Below are 15488 nucleotides of genomic sequence, written 5' to 3'. Positions count from 1 at the left end.
CTTGTCAAAGTCGGCTTTCCTGAAGTCAAGGACGTCCATGTTGCTGACTGACTTACCAGCTTTTCGGCGGATGGTGAAGGTGATCAGCTCGTGGTCGCTGTCACCCAGCTTCCCATCGATCACGAGGTCGCCGACTAGGTCATCCCCAGTAGCCAGTACCAGGTCGAGCAGCGCTTTGCCTCTCGTTGGCCCATAGACTTCTTGAGTCAGGTAGAGGTCATCCACGCACAAGAGGAAGCTTTGCGACCGCTCAGGTTTTGCTGAGCGATCCTCCCACGAGATGTCCGGATAATTGAAGTCACCCATGACAACCATGGTCCTGGAGCAAGCTGCCTCAGCCAGTTCCCGGGCAAACTCCTGGTCAAGCTCAGGACTTTGGGTGGGAGGTCTGTAGTAGACTCCCACAATTGTGTCCCCTGTGCCGTGTTCCCCACGGATTTTAACCCAGAGGGTCTCCAGTCGTCCACCCTGGTCGCCAATATCGGCTTGCAGGGATGTGTAGCTTTCCTTAACATAGAGAGCTACACCCCCGCCCCTTTTATCTACACGATCCCTCCTGTACAGGGTATAGCCATCTATACCAGTGGTCCAGTCATGGGTGGAGTCCCACCAGGTCTCCGTTATCCCTATGACATCATAATTATTTGCATTGAGCAGGAGGATGAGCTCCTCCTGCTTATTCCCCAAGCTCCTGGCATTTGTGTACAGGCAGGCAAGTGCCCCCTGGGGGGCTCCTTCCTTGCCCACAGATTTTACCAGGGCTGGGGCAGGGGTGGGCTCCCTTAAGTGCCTTGAACTGCTGGCTTTGTAAGGATTGCTCAGTGGGCCAGCAGTGGCGGTAGTGCCCCCGTCCCCCAGAGGGCTTAGTTTAAAGCCTGGTGAAGCAGGTCAGCCAGTCTGGCTGAGAAGAGCCTCCTCCCTAGGGGAGAGAGGTGGAGGCCATCTCTTCCCAGCAGCTTGCTGCCTCTCTCGCCAAAGAGCAGGCTGTGGTCATGAAAGCCAAAGCCTTCCCAATGACACCAGCGCTGCAGTCTTTGGTTGACAACGTGGATCCTCCTCTCCCTCCTCAGCCCATAGCCTGAGACTGGGCAGATCGACGAGAACACCACCTGTGCCCCCAGACCCTTTAGCCCCGCTCCCAAATCCCTTTAGCGCCTCGTGACCCACCTGGGAGCGCTCCAAGCCGTGTCATTGGGGCCCACATGAATAAGGAGCATGGGATAGTGGTCTGTGGGTTGGAGGAGCTTTGGGATCCTCTCTGCAATGTCCCGGATGCGGGCCCCCAGGAAGCAGCAGACTTCCCGGACTAAGGGGTCGGGGTGGCAGATTGCCCCCTCAGTCCCCCTCAGGAGGGAGTCTCCCACAACAAACACCTTACGTTTTGTCTTGGGGAGAGCAGGGGCGGTAGCTGCAGTTAGGCCCATGTTGCCTGTGGGAGCCGGCAACTCAGCAGGCTCCGCTGGAGCGGCAAGAGGTGCGTACGTGTTGCTCAGCTCTGGCGGGGCAGGGGCCTTGGTGCGGCGGGCCTTAGGGCCCTTGACCACTGTGGTCCATGCCCCTGGCTGGACAGAGCGGGAGGTCCCGGAGTCCTCCTTTGGCGTGGAGGGAGACTGTGGTCTACCCCCCACCTTCCGGGGGAGAAGGGCCTGGCAGTAGGAGTCTATCTCCTGCTCGCAGTCCCTGATGGCACGCAGTTTCTGGACTGTGGCCTGGAGTTCCTCCAGCTGGCACGCCAGAGACCCCAAAAGGGAGCAGACCCCACAAGGGGAGGTCACCATGCTCCCAGGCCCCAGAGCCTGAGAAAGGGACAGGCAGCCCCCACAGCTGAGAGTCAGGGGCTCCGTCTGCGTGGAGGCCGGAAACAAGGGCTCCATCTGGGTGGCTGTCTCTGAGGTGCCAGAGGGGGGGGCCGCGGAGCCAGAGGGGACCCTTGGGGTGCGGCGCATGCCCATCCATGGCATGCCTCTGGTAGGCTGGCTACAGCTGGGACTGTCTACCCTGGGGGATGCACAGGCAGGGTCCTGGGCCCTCCCGTGCGCCCTCCCGTGCGAACTCTGCGCTAATTCACGCGCCGGCAGAGAAGTGTGCCTGTTTGCGCAGCCTGTTTGCGTGGCTCCCTGGGGGGCTAGGCAAAGTAGGGGCCTGGGCGGGGCTTGACCCGGCCCGGCTCCTCAGCCGCCGCCTCCCACTCACTAAGGGGTTAGCCCACTCTCTCCACGGGCCCCGTTTACCTCCGGCTGTGCTGAGGGTCGGTGGGGGGCTCCACAGCTGCTGGAGGGTTTCTGGGGGGCTTCGGGGGAGCGGGGGCACAGCGGACTTTCACCTGCGCATCTCTCGCCACTCCCGAGCCTAACTGGGGCTTTTCCCTATCGGCGGGCCCTTTTAAACTGCGCGCATGCGCAGTGGGCCTGCCATCGAGGAAGCTGCTCTTTGGGCAAAAAGCGGGCCCTGCCCAGGATATGGGGGACCCTGCCCTACTGGAGGGGGACAGGTGAGTACCCTCCCCTACCTCTCTCTCTCCCTGTGGGGCTGGGCCAAGTAGGGGCCTGGGCGGGGCTTGACCCGGCCCGGCTCCACTCAGCCGCCACCTCCCACTCACTAAGGGGTTAGCCCCCTCTCTCCATGGGCCCCGCTTACCTCCGGCTGTGCTGGGGGTCGGCGGGGGGCTCCGCGGCTGCTGGAGGGTTTCTGGGGGGCTTCAGGGGAGCAGAGGTGCAGTGGGCTTTCACCTGCGCATCTCTCGCCACTTACGAGCCTAACTGATGATGCGGCCAGACAGCCCACAGCCAGAGTATTGGGGGTGGGACCCAAGGCTAGGGTAGCCGTGCAGTGTGGTGCAGGGCAGGGGGCTACTGTACAATGTGCTATTGTGCAGCGAGGTGGCACTTATACGTCATGCAAGCTGGGGGTCCATAGCTTATGCTGGTGCAGCCCCTGGCCATGTAAGAGATTGAACAGCTGTACACTAAGTCAATCCATGGTATAACTTAACACCAGTGGCCAGAAGTTACTTTATCTACTCTATGGCATAAGTCATGCACAGGGCATATATCAGCCATAGCAGTCAAAAAAAGCTGATTGCCAATACTCTCATTTTGCATTATATCAGTGTCGATCCGATCTGGGGCAAATGTACCAGTGTGCCTCTTCCAGGAACTGTACTGAATTCAAGACCTTAGCTTCATTATGAAATTTCCAGGTTATAAATAACAGATTTTGTCAAAGAACCCATTGTGCTTTACAGTTTTAGACACCTTCTCTAAAACTGTTAAGAAACTGTACATTTACTCTCATTCGGATCTCTGTATTTCACCAATACCCCCTTATTAAATGACTCCAAAAGTAAAGCAAGATCCTACTGTGTTCTTTTGTTGGTGGGTTATATCAGTAATCTGGCCAGCACTAACTGAAACAGTTAACCGGATGAGCAGGGATCCGGGTTTTCTGTTTCCCACAGAAAAACAGAGAAAACCATAGATTTCCTGGTTTAATCGGAGAAAATGTGGATTTCCCCTTTTAGCAGGAAAACCCACGGATTTCCCCCTTTTGCAAAGAGCTCTGCTGCCTGGCTGAGTTCCAGCCTCCAAGAACTGCTTGCAGAAGGGGTGGGAAACCCCCAGCCCTGCCCGAAGGGGAAGGGAGAGGGGGAAAGGGCATGACCCAATGCTCTCTCTTACCCGAGGCTGCCTTATAATCACTCTTCATTCCTGGAGGTAAGTGGAGCTTGAGGGTTGTGGGCAGGGCTGGGGAGGAAGCTGGCTCGGGGATGTGTTGGGGAAGACATGGAGTGCCTGCCCGCCAGTGGGCACTCATGGTGGGATTTTCCCCAACACCTTCCCCTCCCTCAGCCTGGGTGGGCAGGAAGGGAGGAACAGAGCACGCCCTGGGGTGCAGCAGCAGAAGGGCACCGCCAGCCTCCCACCTCAGCTCACTCTGTGCCCACTCCAAACTGTAGCTTTTTTCCCAATATCCTCTTGGTATTTCAATCTTTGTTAATTGAAACTAATTCTGACTTCAGATATTATCTACGTGTATTAATGAGGTATCCAGGGCCAAAGCAGTCTCTCTCTCGCAAGCATTTATGATAAAAAATGGTCCATATCCCAAAGAGCATAGTATCTGAGCTTAAAGTGGATTTAATTACCCAATCTACTACTAGAGCTGAGGTTAAAAGAGTTTCCCACCCTTACACTGACTAGCTTCAACAGTGTCCACACTAGCATGCATAATTCTGGTAGCAGGATACCTGCTGCTGCAATATTAATATAAGGAATTAGTATCTTTGCTGGGATAAATAAAAAGGCATGGGGGTCAATTATAAGGTAAGTACGTCTTTAAGATCAAATTGTTTAGAGCTTAAATATCTATTCCCACTGATTTCAATGGGAGGAGACGTAGGAGAACAGATTACACTGAAAATCCTCTACTTAGGGAATTCCACATAAATCACATTTGAAGCCTGTATTATTTTAAGATGTTGCCTCTTTTATTATTGTTATTTGTTATACTAATGACTAAGAACCCCTGTCAAGGGTGAGGGCCCCACTGTACAAGATACCATGTAGATAACTAACAAAGACAGTCACTATCCCAGAAAGCTTAGTTCACATGTCAGGTAGAATGAACAAAATAGACAAATGGGACTGCAGCGTAAGTAGGAGGATGAAATAATGAAAAAGTACATTCGAAAAAGAACAGTCTTGGGATCATGTAGGTAGTAATACAACAAAAGTAGCTATTGGAATTAAGCATCTGTCCCCTGTTATCACTGTACAAGATAAATTAATAGAAAGAGACAAATAAACATAATTTTATTCTTTCAGTTCTCTAGTATTCCCCTGTCTGTCAGTGTGTCGCTTCTTAGAATCATAGAGAAATAGGGTTGGAAGGAACCTCCATACGTCATATAGACCGGGGCAGGCAATTATTTAGGCTGAAAGATTTGGGGGCTGATACTGATAGCTGATTTTTAAGGAGGCATATTGGCCGATACCAATCCAATACACACGAGCTCCCCATGGATGGGCTGATGCTGGCACAAGAGCAGCAGCGGGACTGGAAGCGTGAGCCCTCCCAGAGCTGTAGCATCTTATGTCTGCTCCTTCCTGCCCAACCCTTACCCCGCTCTCACCCCCAATGTCCACCTTGGCTGACACCAGCAGTCAGAAACAAGGCTGAGAGCTTGCTCCATGATGCTGAACTTCGGGGGAGATGCTCCCACCTCTTGGCCTCCCCCCACCCGCTGTGCAGACCCTAGCTGGGGGGGCAGGGCAGAGGCTTCAGTTCCCTCCCCCCCCCCACACACACACTCCCCTGGCACGGTGCCAGGCGGATGGATGGGGCTCCAGTCTCTGCTGGCACAGTGAGGGATACTGGGCAAAAGCAGCCCTGGCTGCTCATCTACCTGCCACCAGGGATCAGACTCCATCTCCCAGGCTTCTGTGCGGTGCTGGGCAGATGGGGCTGCTTCCATCCAGCATCCCCCACTGCTCCAGCAGAGGCCAGAGCTCAAGCCACTACTTGCGGACCCGCCAATTGATTCTATCTAGCCAAGCAGGCGGTGGCTCCAGCTCCAGCCTCTACTAATGCCACGGGCCAAAGAGAATCAGTTGTTGGGCTGAATATGGCCTGCGGGCTGTATTTTGTCCACCCTGATCTTGACAAGCCCTTGAGGCAGGATCATCCCTTTACAAACCATCCCATACAAATCCATTGTCTAACCTCTTCACAGATCTACACAGTCAACCCTGACACAACAAAAGACATAACACCCTAACCTGCCACAGATAAAGCAGGGGGGGACCATGGTGCCCAACATCCTGCTTCTGTAAAGATTGTTAATATACGCTCAACAGATCCCAGGAAAAGGGCTGCACACCCTGCTACAGAGGAAGGCAAAACCTTCACAGCCCATACCAAGCTGACCATGAGGTAAATTGCTTCCTGACCCCTAATATGGCTATTGGTCTGACCCTGAGTGAAAAGGCAAGACCTTCTAGCCAGGACCTCTGGCTTTAAGTCCCAGAAGGAGCACTGGCATACACCAGTCAAAATCTCCAGCCTTGGCTGAAGCCAAACCCAACGCCGTTGAGGAAAGCTTAAAAACTCCCCTAATACATGTAAGCAGCAAAGTGAGAGAAAGAAGTCTCTTCCCACCCCATGTGGCTACCAGAAAAGCCAAGAAGCATGAAAAAATACCCTAGGTCATCCCTATATCACCCCAGAGGTAGGCAACGTCGTTTAGCCGGAGTGCCGAAAAGCACAACAATGCCTACCTTGGAAGGTGCCAGAGAGCCAGAAAAACAAAATGAGGGCAGGGGGTACATGGCAGGATGCCCTGCTTGTGCCCCTTGACCCCCACCCAAAGCCCCTACCCCCCAGCTCTGCTGCCCTGTGCCCCCCACCCAAAGCCCCTGCCCCCCAGCCCTGCTGCCCCTTGCCCCCCACCCAAAGCCCCTGCCCCCCAGCCCAGGCTATCAACAGCTATCCCAGCCCTGGGTAGCCGCTGGAGTCTGGGCTGCTCCCAGCAGGGCTTACAGCATCCCAGCCACCTGCTGGGAGCAGCCCAGGCTCCCAGCCGGCAGCAGCTCCCCAGAGCCGGGGCCGGCTGCAGCCGGGAGGCTGCAAACAGCTGTGCCAGGCTCCGGAGCCCCGGCATTAGCACTATACCAATGCGTGCACACGCACCTCGGAGCACACAGTGGGGGAGGGGCCTGAGACAGCGCAACCCCGGTCTCTCCCCTATTCCAGGCACAGAGCTGGTGACTGGGCTCTGGAGCCCAGTGCAGCTGTTTATAGCCAGCCTGGGCTCTGGGCAGCTACAGCAAGCAGTGGGCAGGCTGCAAACAGCTGCACCAGGCTCCACAGCTCCGACATCAGCTCCATGCTGGTGGCGACTGCGCGCGCACCTCGTGGCAGGCTGCACTCCCTGCTGCCTGGGACAATTAGACATTTTAAATTATTTTAGTTGTAATTATTGTTAGCCACAGAAGTTAAAAATGTCATGACTAAACTGAAGCTGAAATTTACCCTGGGGTTTCCAATAAGATACTTGCACTAAGAAGAACAAGAAGTCAAAAACAGCAGCACCTGCTTTAGTATTCTGATTTAAGGCCAACAACAATAAATAAAAAATAAAACAACAATGAAATAGAAGCAATGTTAACCAGGTAAGTACAAAGTAAGGACAGATTCAGTGCCTCCCAATCAACTGTACAGCACTGGTATGTTTAAGGTTGATTTCCCTTGGAATAGTCTCTAGGATCCCTGGCACATGTTATACTTCTGCTGTGATAAATGTGTTAATCGCACCACAAACAGCAGCATGCCACATATTGATCAAATTTATTACTCAAAAATGTGTAACATTTTTGTGGCTTGTTTACAAGCCACCATGAACTGAATGTGTAGCATGTCCCATTATCCCAATGCCAATGGTTGGCTGGCTGTCAGCATCGGGACCTGGGCAGCCCCAAGTCTGAAACCTGGTCGGGATCTGCCCTGGTCCTGATGCTGACAATCAGCTGATTTTCTGTATCAGCGTATCTTCCAGGATCCAACACCATAAAGAGTCTTTCCCTACAATCCCCAATCTAAAAGACTCTTTAATGTGTCAGGTCCCAGTGTGCTAGAGGACACACAGCCCTCTTCTGCCTAATTCCTGATGATCAGAAGGGGAACAGTCCTGAATCCAAACCAGACTGGAGCTGCCCAGTTTGAGATATGTGAATGTGTTGAATCTGCATGTGTGAAACTTACGTTACTTTCTGTTGAATCCGCTAATGCCAATGGATACATGGTTTACTTTATGTTTGCAATATATTCTGTGCCTGCCAGTCTGACAGCACTCTTTCCCACACTTGTGACCGGAGTCATTTAGTTGTGAATACCTTGGACAAACATAACACCCAAAGCTGAATTCTAATGCTCAGCTAAGTGTTGTCTCTTGTCATGGGGCAGCCCTAACATCCAGAAAAAAGCCACCCTTTGAAATCTTTCTTATCCCCAGCTGGAAATGCAGGAGCTTTTCCCATCCCCTCCTGCATGCACTGGGCTAAAGAGGTATCTGATAAATGCAGTGGGGGATGGGGCAAGGGAACTTAAAAAAAGCAGGTGGGCATTCAGCCAAGGTTTCTAGCTGCAGGCCTGCTTTTTTAAAGGCTTGTGACACCACTGTGAACCTGGGATCGGGGAAAAGCTCCTCTATGTTGGACTCAGGGAACTCAGACCTTTACAAACCAGGCATGAAGTTGGGAGCCTCAAATGCACTGCCTTTTTTATATTCCTTGGGCACTCTACTCCACAGATGCTGCTTCCACTTTTTCCAGAGCTCCAGCTGCAGGTGCCCCCACCCATACTGGCATCTGGCAGTTGCACAATTCGGGTTTGAGGAATTTTATGACCCAGAATTGTACGACCTGCCATGCACATGTAGCATGGTAGGTAATATGATTTGGGGAACGTAGCATAAAATTCCAGAATCCTATCATGCAACTCCCTTAACTTCTGCCAGCAGCCTAAAAAAAGGTAGCAGCAATGAGGTTCTTGTTCTCCTATGGGTTGATGTACCTTTTCTGGAGCAGGGAAAATAATTTGCACTTCGCTGTTTTCAGCTTTATGGCAAGCTTCTCTAAGGTGCTTAGGCAGAAGTCCTCACCTCACTGCAAGACTGAGTCCTTATTGACTGATCTTGTGCTCCTGATTTCAGTGGGGCTAGAGCAGAAGCAGGGCCCAAAAGAATCCATTGACATTATCCATTAAACGTCATCAGTCAAACTATTTGACTGAACTACACAAGGGTTCACCAGAAGGAAAAACTGACCTGACTTTAATTAGAATTCTGTTATGCTTGACTACTTAATTTCCAAAAGAAAGCTTCATTCTGCTTCATTGATTGGTACTCCATCTAGTATTTCACAAATCTATTTTAGATAAATACCCTGGAAACTAATGCTCATACCACTGGATTACCAAACATGCAATGCCAAAGATAGAAAGCACAGTAATAGGCTTTGCCTACAGCCATTATAGTACTGGAAGTGTTTTCAAAATACAAAAGAAATGTCTACATTAAAACTAATATCCAGGCCCAAATGTTGGTTAGGAGGCTTAGGGATTAAGAAGAAATCTGCTTCAATTAAAAGAACAGAAGTAGTCATGACACACATTTTATATACACTATAGCCAGCACTGTCAAACTTTCAGCCTACATTTAAGCATCTTGGCTTGAGTAGGCCTGCTTAGTGTGCTTTTTTTCCCCCCTTCTTATTTTGGTCCTCATCCCCCATGCCTCCTTTCTCTTACTGCCTGGCTGCTACGAGGCAGACATTTTATGCTGTCGATGCCATTGGGCAATTGCACAAAGATCAGACTAGAACCCACAAGAGGCATGCTAATTACTCTTACACTACCCTGCTAGTATAGCCAATGAAGGGGGGGCAGTTACTGCCACCTAGTCAGGCTGCCCTCCAGCTTCCACATGAGAAAGGCAAAGTTTAACTGCAGGCTTGTATATACTATGCAAAATGGTTTTGCCATGAGTATGTGCAATTGTGTTTCTCAAGTGTATAGACAACTTAGATTTGGCACAGGGTAGAGAAAAATCCCACTTCCCCAGTATTCCACACATTCTTACAATCACCTCCACTGATAGGACTATACTACTGGACATAGTAATTTCTAGGAATATCTGCAAAAGTTCAGTAAAACTGATATGAATTACACAGTCTGGATCGTTTTCATTGTGATTAGTAATGGCAATAGAAATATAAATGGTAATAGATACTACTAGTATTTCAGTTATGCTAATCTTGTACTTTAACTAAAATAATGCTAAATATTTCTGAGGCTGCTGCAAAAATTCAAGTTTAACATTTAATGAAGGTTTTAACATTTTCTAACAAATCCAATTGTTCTTCTTAGTGAAACTTAACATCATCCAATATTGTGCTATCTATTCACCTGTACTCCTAGTTGCAGATAAATAATTTGAATTAAAACTCTGAATCACACTAACTTTACTTACAGTATAGCTAATATTTTTCCTCCTAATAATAATAATGTATCTAATTCAGGAATTCAGAACTATATTAAAATACACAAAATACCATAACAGTATATATATTAGAAAAACTGAATTTTTCACAAGGAAATTATTTTATAAATTGGTAACCTGTTTTTAATATATAGTATCCACATAACATTTTAAAACTACATTATGGATGGAATCACTGTATGAATCTGCATTGCTTCAAGCAATTTTATAACCAATTGTCCTGAAACAAAGTAAAATTTTCAGCATATATATTATGAACATAAAATATAAGTTTGCTGGGATTTGAAGTATTTAAGTACACATGCATTAACTCACTAATTTCCCACACTGAAAACAAATATAATTTCTGTGGCCTTTGCCTTTATAATTGCCAAAATACCTACATAGGATAAGAATGGGAGAAGCCTCTTGGGCCATCAAGTCCAGTCCCCCGCAATCACATACCCAGAATTAAAAATATTTTGAATTACCTACATGTTTTATATCAGGGGTGTCCAACCTGCAGCACGGATGCCACAGCTGGCATGGGCAGCCTCTGTGTGACACACAGCAGATCAGGGAAGAGGCAGACAGCACTGTGGCAGATAGGCCAGGAAGCAGACAGCAGAGCAGCAGATAAGGCGAGGAGCACAGGGCAAGAAACAGAAAAAAGGTCAGGCAGAGGAACGGGATCAGAGTGGTAGTTGGGGAAAGTGTGGACCTAATTTGTGGCACATCTGCCAAAAAAGGTTGGCCCCTGCTGTTTTACAGTATACTAGTTGGTTCATAGTACAGTAAAAAATAACAAAACTCTCACTCAAAGATTCAGTATTTTCCTTACAGTTTGAAAGACAAAAATATAAAGCAATTTTTTTTCATTATGCTGTATTCTTTATCAATGAACACACAAACTATTTGATGTAAACCAGGACATTTTCATGCTGTCATGTGAGAATAAGTAGCAAACTGTCTTCTACATTTTAATGTAAAAACAGAGAAAGAATTCTTTCAGCTTGACACCTTAATTCTGTTTGAATGAACAGCCAATACTGGTCCAAAGCATTTCCAGGCCAATAAAACCACATATGTATTTACACTCTTGTATACACACTTACAGACAACAAGCGCAGCCATGCAGTATGTGGCGCCACCAACACGTCTGCAGCGCTACACACAGAACAGTCAGGAGCTTTCTGCACTTCAGGGGTGTGCTGCCCATGTGTCACCGCTCCGCTTTTTTTCATGGGTTATTTTAACCCCTGGATATTCAGGGGTCAAAAAAGCCTGCAGGGAAAAAAAGAAAAGCAGCGCACGCTGCCTGTGCGTGCGCTGCTGAAAAGTGGAGCTGGGCCACCCAGAGCCACGCTGTGGCTGCCAGCCAGGCTCTGCCACGAAGGATAGCCATTGCCACAGCCCTGGTCAGGCCCCCAGGACCCGAGGTAAGGTTGCTGGCCCCAACCTCCCCTACTACCCCCAAGGTAACCTGCCACACACCAAAGCGCACATGGCACAGGCAAGGACAAGTAACTGCAACGTAAGGTGCACCTCTACTACTTGTCCCTGAGGAACCAAATGTCCACACTTACCTGGACGCGGCCTACAATATTACGTTGGGAGGAATCCCAATGAGTGAGAAAAATATTACCATTAATATTATACAATGATTGTGTTAAATAAATATGGTAGCCTGGGTGATGGGAGTAGATCAAGAGGATGCTAATAAAAGTTAGTTTTGCACCTGATTTATGGAATCCTTGTGGATTTCACAATAATTATAATTTACTAAATAACTACAGTATTTTGCATGTTGTTATATGTAGGAGGCATTGGATAACTTAATATGCCTTCATAATTATATTCAATCAACTGATTAAAGCATGGCCCGTGTCAAACACACACAACGCATTCAATTTGACCTGTAAATGGATGGGTCACTGCAAATTTTAAGTCTGTCTTCTCTGGATTTCAAAAGTATGTGGTGCCAAAAGGAAAATAAAGGTTACCCATTAGCATTAAAGCAATACTGTTCTTGTTTCCCAGTCTTGATACTGATCTAATTGTTCTAGTGCAGATTTTCTTCCAGGAATAGAAGAACATATCTAGGTCCTGATGGAACATTTGCTGATAGTAGGCTGGAATTCATAAGAGGACATTCATAAAGGTCAGTGACATAAATAGCTCCATAAAAATGTTTCTCCATTAGTGAGATAAGGAAAATACTTCAAAGAAACACCAAAATAGTGAATCAGCTAGGAAAGAAAAAAAAAGCCATGAAGGCCACAGTAGGCAGCTAGAAAACATTCATGCCCATTGGTTCTAAGTAAAATTGAAATGCTGAAGAAAAGAAATTGCTCCCCAAACAGCTTTCTAGGCCATTTATAATTTATCTGGTATGGGCTAAATAAATGAGCATGTTCATTTTAAAATAATGATCTCAGACTGCTATTCTCTAGTACACTCCCATCTGATATGACAGCTCTCTCAATTATTTAATATCATCTTGTCCTAACAGTTGAAAAATATAATTTATATTTACACATAATCATTTTATAAGGTAATTTGCACCTCAATAAACTAAATATTCAGTTGTCTTTATTTTGTCAATATAATCATACAAGATTTTGCTCCCTTGAGTGACTGGCTAATAGTTTTCTGTATAAATTACTGAAATTTCCTAATCTGCCAATTAGGAGTAATTTGGGGCAAATCCTGTGTGTGAAATTGAGCCACACAATAACAAATACATTAATGATAGGTAATGAAAGTTCCTTATAATTTTTTTTAGCTATATTAAATACTCAATTCTGGGTTTATTTTCCTGTGTTATATCCATACCCATCCTTACTTTTTCTAATCCAAATCAAACAAGGTTTTAAAGAAACAATTCACATTTCGCATTTTTCACTTTTAGTTTTGATATTCTTTACTCCCAATGTGTCACCCATATGAAAGCAAGTGATACAATAATACTACTGTGGGCCTAGCTCTGTTCAGACATTGAATTGCTGATTGCAAAGGGAGCAGGACTGGATTCTTATGATTCCTGACTATGCTTAAGCAAAACTCCTATGTAAGAGTTTGCTTTTGTCTCTCTTTCATACTCCTCTCCATTTTGTTGAGATTTCTTGTAAAATAACATTTTCTTTTCAAAAGATTGTAGTAACCTAGTTACCTGCTGGTGATGATAGATAAAAATACAAAAGATGGATGAGATACTGTTTTTAAAACTAAAGGGGGAAAAAAGGCAAAAGACTGACCAACAAAATAATACATCCATATGGTTAAATGTAAACAATAGAGACCAAAATGTCACCTTTGTCTCCGAAGTTCCTATAATGTACTGCTATATGGTCATCTCCATTTACGAATGTCTTGCATGTGAAAACTTGTCTAACTCCATCCCAACTAGGTCCAGTAAAAGACATCACCCTAAGAAATACCTGCCTCTCAAATAATTCCTTGGACTATCATGGCTACATCATTCTAACCCTACCAAGTGTTTACAAGTGCACAGAAATAGACCTGAAGTGAGATCAAAAAATAAAATATCCCAGGTCATATTCTCTACTTCAGACACCTGCACCCAACTCCCTCTGGGCCAACCTTCCTCTCCAAAGGCATAATTTTGGCCTTGCTCATACTTCTCTGTATTCTCTGGAATCCGCTATGAAGCTATGTCTAAAGACTGTGTGTTGATTAAAAGGAGTTCATGCTTGCTGAGATAAGATCTGCAGAAAAACCTGGGGAAACTGCAAATGCAATGTCACCGGGACCTTCCAATCCCGCTTAGGAAAAAAAAAGTGGTTTCACATAAAACAGAAAAGGATGCAGCCAGTAGCTGCCACATCGCTGAACCCTGAAGTTTTCTGGACCCCCTTATAAACACTTTATACATGCCTGTGGCAAAAATGCTACGGGTTTGGGGCTGTTATTTGAAAGCCAAGGATGATAACTGGGGAAGGAGTTGGGTATGTTCAAAAAGCAAAGAGAGAGAGGGAGAGATGGTAATTTTCAGAAGGCAAAGAAGAGTGTGTCCCCCTCCTTGCTCTCTTCAGCAATGGTCGGGGCCGGTGTGTGTTCTCCCTTCAGCCATGATTGGGGGGCGAGGTGAACTGAGTATTTTCAGAAGGGAAAGAAGAGTGTGTCCCTACATCGGGGGGGGGGGTTGGGGTGTGCACGCTCCCTTCAGCCATGGGGGGGTGGAGGAAAAGAGAGCTGGGTATTTTCAGAAGGCCGACTGTGTCCCTCCATCATCCCTTCAACCATGATGTGGGGGCGGTGTGCTGTGTCCTTCCTTCAGCCATGCTCGGGTGGGGCGCCCCTCTTCATGCCCGTTTCGGACCGCAGCCCGGCCCAGCCCGCGGGGAGCCGGCCCCTCCCCGGGCTCAGCCGCCGGAGCCGGACGAAGAAGAGGAGGATGCGGCTGCTCCTCCTCAGCCGCATCCTTCGCTCCTGCCCGGCCTGGCACCCCAGTCTCCGCGCGTGCAACACGTCCCTCGGCCCCTACCCCGCCCGGGGCACTTGAATGCCTACCCACCCGGCCCCGCTTGCAAAAATACGCGTCCAGAGAGCGAGGCAAGGCCCAGCCCCCCACGGCCGACGGGGGGGGCGCCAAGACCCGCCGGCAAGGGACAGGGAGATGGGGGCGATGCCGGCAGTAGCGCGGGTGTTTCCCGGCTGCAGCCCCCTCCCCCAGTAAACAAGGCTGCGCAGCTCCTTTCCCGCGGCCCGGGGGTGCACCCAACTCCGCACGCAACAGGCTGCCCACCCCCGCTCCGGCCGCAATACAAACAACTGGGGGAAGGGCGCCTACTATTGCATTCCATTATCCCCTCTGTAGAAGCCCCCGCGCTGCAACGAGCGCCCCGCGCGCCCCGCTTACCCCGCTCGCCGCTGCAGCGGCCTCAGGGAGGGTCGGAGCTTGCAGGGGTGGGGGGTGGCTTGTAGACCTCGCTTCCTGGCTTGGCTGCCCACCCCCCTTCCCTTCTCTAACGGAGCTGCAGGATAAGCGCCCGCACATACGCAGGCAGGCTACCATGAAACTTAATCCTGCCCAGCCATGGAGCGGCTAGACGCCCAGCCCCCCCCCCGCCCAGTCTTCCTCCCCTTCCCTCCCGAGCCGAGCCGAGCCGAGCCCAGGGAGCTGGCTGGAAGAGGAGGAACCATGACAACAGCAGGCAGCAACAGGAGGGGCCCGCATGCTGCCCTAGGAAGAAGCTTGCAGAGAGCCCTGGGCTGGCCCTTTGCAAACCTTGGGGCATAAACACCCTTCGTCAGGCATAGGGAAGGGTGCTTGTGCCCAAAAGCTTGCAAAGAACAATTGTTTTCCAGCGATTTATTGTAGTTGCCCTAATAAAAGAGATCACATCTACCCAAAGAGCCTGGTTTGCCTGTGTCCTTAAACCAACACAGCTAAAACCAACACCCTAGCTCAGGGAAGGGGCGTGGGTGCTGT

General features: G+C 48.8%; 1 protein-coding gene across 17 annotated transcripts in view; it reads right to left on the bottom strand.

Annotated features, from left to right (window-relative positions):
• Window positions 1-15075, bottom strand: part of MPDZ (multiple PDZ domain crumbs cell polarity complex component) — a 140132-nt gene extending 125057 nt beyond the window's left edge. For 8 of the 17 annotated variants that reach the window (XM_019483827.2, XM_014611102.3, XM_019483829.2 and 5 more), the window contains exon 1: window positions 14916-15073. The gene's annotated coding sequence lies outside the window, so the exon portion shown is untranslated. Of the gene's footprint in view, window positions 1-10528; window positions 10615-11148; window positions 11362-14915 lie in introns of those variants that run through there. The other 9 variants (XM_019483832.2, XM_019483830.2, XM_014611103.3 and 6 more) reach the window with 6 other exon arrangements.
• Window positions 15076-15488: the final 413 nt, after the last annotated feature.

This window comes from Alligator mississippiensis, chromosome 3, assembly GCF_030867095.1.
Source record: "Alligator mississippiensis isolate rAllMis1 chromosome 3, rAllMis1, whole genome shotgun sequence".
Lineage (NCBI taxonomy): Eukaryota > Metazoa > Chordata > Crocodylia > Alligatoridae > Alligator > Alligator mississippiensis.
Note: the sequence above shows the minus strand (reverse complement) of the source record. Positions and strands in the feature narration are given on the sequence as shown.